Source organism: Nerophis ophidion, linkage group LG06 (assembly GCF_033978795.1).
Source record: "Nerophis ophidion isolate RoL-2023_Sa linkage group LG06, RoL_Noph_v1.0, whole genome shotgun sequence".
NCBI classification, from domain to species: Eukaryota; Metazoa; Chordata; class Actinopteri; order Syngnathiformes; family Syngnathidae; genus Nerophis; species Nerophis ophidion.
This window is the reverse complement of record NC_084616.1, coordinates 29436971-29440836: the sequence shown is the minus strand read 5'-3', so window position 1 is coordinate 29440836 and position 3866 is coordinate 29436971.

Sequence of the window (3866 nt, the reverse complement as noted above, 5' to 3'; positions counted from 1 at the left end):
ATGTATATGTATGTATACATGTGTGTATATAGATATATATATATCTATATATATATATATATAAACCTAAATATATATATATAAAGACACACACACACACACACACACACACACACACACACAAACTCGCACGCACACACACACACACACACACACACACACACACTCACACACACACACACACACACACACACACACACACACACACACACACACACACACACACACACACACACACACACACATACGTGTTTGGGTGACATATGAGGACTTATGACAAAAACGTGACATATGGGGACATGCCTTTCCAATGGTCCTACAGGCCTGGGACTCAGACGGTTAGTGAACCAGAATTTTAGACACACAGTGGTCTATTGAGATTTTTGCAACTCTTTTGTTTTTTTCTGAACCTGATTTTTATGGTACATATGAGGACTTGTCAGGTTTAGGTGACAAATGAAGACCAGAGTGTTTAAGATTTCAAGTTTATGTGACATATGACGACCATGACGTCACAGAGTGTTTAATATTTCAGGTTTATGTGACATATGATGACCATGACGTCACAGAGTGTTTAAGATTTCAAGTTTATGTGACATATGATGACCATGACGTCACAGAGTGTTTAAGATTTCAGGTTCATGTGACATATGATGACCATGACGTCACAGAGTGTTTAAGATTTCAAGTTTATGTGACATATGATGACCATGACGTCACAGAGTGTTTAAGATTTCAAGTTTGTGAAATATGACAACCATGACATCACAGAGTGTTAAAGATTTCAGGTTCATGTGACATATGAGGCTAATGACATCAGAGACTTAACAAAACCACCTGAGTTGGTTTAGTTGATGTGTTGTCATTTAAAACAAATCCCAATCCCATGCTACTGTAATCTAAAACCAAGAAGAGTTTAAAAGAAACATGGGTAAAAATGTAATTGTCGACTAAGTGTAACTGAATTGTTTTTGTGGATTTTGTCGCTAAGAATTATCTGGAATAAATACAAAACGCTTGCTGTTTATTTTGCTTTTTTAATTGCTGGTAACATACTCAAACTACCACAGAAGATGTGGGAAAACATTTTTTTTCCCTTTTTTTAATATAATTCTGTTATGGATGTAGTACTTGATGGCAAGCCAATCTCTGTCCTGTAGAGCTACTAGTTCTTTATGGAGGCAGGCTTCACAATCTTTTTTACCTGGTACTTTGTTGCCAGTTACAAAATGCAACATGTGTCATTCAACTGCTTCCACTTCTTCCCTTTTGCAGATGTCATAAAGGAGACAAAATACAATTTTTTATTGAAGGAATAATGACTATAACACAGTGAAAAGGTGCAAAACGTAATATAATATTCTAGTAAATGATGTTGATTATTTATTTACCCCGCTTTGGAGTGGACAAAGTGGAAGAAGCTTGAGACATACCTACTTCAAGCGATTTGTCCTGCTGTCAATCTGAAAGGAAGAATTAGAAAACTGTAAAAGTAAACATTTAACATATTGTGCTTTGTGAAGTAGCGGAGTATGTGTTGTCTGTCTATTTATGAATAATGCAGACGAGGAGTGTTGGCTGAGTTCTTAACGTTTGCTTTCAGAGCGTGCATATCACAACATACAAGATGCCGTCATGGCAACACAACCTATACATGCTCCTCACTCCTGTTGCATGCTGGGTAGGGTAGTTCTTTTTTCCCCTGGCTCATAACATTACAATATAGTACCATGTATATGCGTTCAGTTTATCAAAGCACCAAGCAAACAGATATGGTCATAATTATTTTAAGTCCACTACGCAGAATAAACACAACATTATTAATATTGCTACTACGGATAATTTGATCAAAAATTCCCTAAAACAGCCCACTACCTATAATATAAGTTTTTTAAACATAAGATCCCTGATAAAAAAAAAAATGTTTCTGCTGTTACCTCAGAAATTGCCTGTTCAGATGTTATGATTGTGGCTCAGAGATTTGTATGTAGATTATATTTATTTTCCATAACAAACAGGATAACTTAAATACCCTGGCAGTGGCAATAAGCTTAAATGTTTGTATTTACATTTTTTGAGTTGATTTTCATAAAATTTGCTATTTAACTGCTACTGTTTAACAAGGACTGATTTAAATTGTGTTTGCACAACAAATGTTTTGGCGCTTTTGTTCATGTGGGAGAATATTCCAATAAAGGTGCACTACACACTACTTTTGAATTCATTATTGGGCTTTGCGTATACAATGCATTTAATCGCGATTAATAAGAGAAATAGTGCGATTAACTTCGATTAAAAAATTTAATCATTGCCCAGCCCTAATATATATACAAACCCCGTTTCCATAAAAGTTGGGAAATTGTGTTAGATGTAAATATAAACTGAATACAATGATTTGCAAATCCTTTTCAACCCATATTCAATTGAAAGCATTACAAAGACAACATATTTGATGTTCAAACTCAAACTTTTTTTTTTTTGCAAATAATAATTAACTTTGAATTTCATGGCTGCAACATGTGCCAAAGTAGTTGGGAAGGGGCATGTTCACCACTGTGTTACATCACATTTTCTTTTAAAAACACTCAATAAACGTTTGGGAACTGAGGAAACTAATTGTTGAAGCTTTGAAAGTAGAATTCTTTACCATTCTTGCTTGATGTACAGCTTAAGTTGTCGTGTTTTACGCTTCATAATGCGCTACACATTTTCGATGGGAGACATGTCTGGACTGCAGGCGGGCCAGGAAAGTACCCGCACTCTTTTACTACGAAGACACGCTGTTGTAACACGTGGCTTGGCATTGTTTTGCTGAAATAAGCAGGGGCGTCCATGATAATGTTGCTTGGATGACAACATATGTTGCTCCAAAACCTGTATGGACCATTCAGCCTTAATGGTGCCGTCTCAGATGTGTAAGTTACCCATGCTTTGGGCACTAATACACCCCCATACCATCACACATGCTGGCTTTTGAACTTTGCGCCGGATGGTTATTTTCCTCTTTGTTCCGGAGAACACCACGTCCACAATTTCCATATATAATTTGAAATGTGGACTCGTCAGACCACAGAACACTTTTCCACTTTGCATCAGTCCATCTTAGATGAGCTCGGGCCCAGCGAAGCCCGCGGCGTTCCTCTGTGTTGTTGATAAATGGCATTTGCTTTGCATAGTAGAGTTTTAACTTGCATTTACAGATGTAGCGACCAACTGTAGTAACTGACAGTGGTTTTCTGAAGTATTTCTGAGCCCATGTGGTGATATCTTTTACACACTGATGTCGGTTTTTAATGCAGTACATCGCTTACGTGCAGTGATTTCTCCAGATTCTCTGAACCTTTTAATAATTTTACGGACCGTAGATGGTAAAATCCCTAAATTCTTTGCAAAAAAAATGTTTAGCAGTTTTAACATCAAATATGTTGTCTTTGTAGCATATTCAACAGAATTGGGGTTGAAAATTCTTTGCAAATCATTGTATCCTGTTTATATGTACATCTAACACAATTTCCCAACTCGTATGGAAACGGGGTTTGAATGTATTTATATATATATAGCCTATTATTTGCGCACTATTTACAAGTTATGTACCAAAAACATGACCACCGAAAAAATACTTTGATCAATGAAAACAGCGCTGCAGAAACCGGCTGTAAACAAGAGGCACTGCATTTTCTGAATTGAAACACTCATTTTAAAGCTTTGACATTAACATTTTAACACACACTAATCTGGTTCAGAAAATATGAGGACCTTATATGAAACACACCTAGGTCTTTCTTGGTTCAAACAATATGAGGACATGACGAGTGCTCACATGTAGAATTTATGTTGTTGACTTGTAACATCTCCTGTTTTGCTAA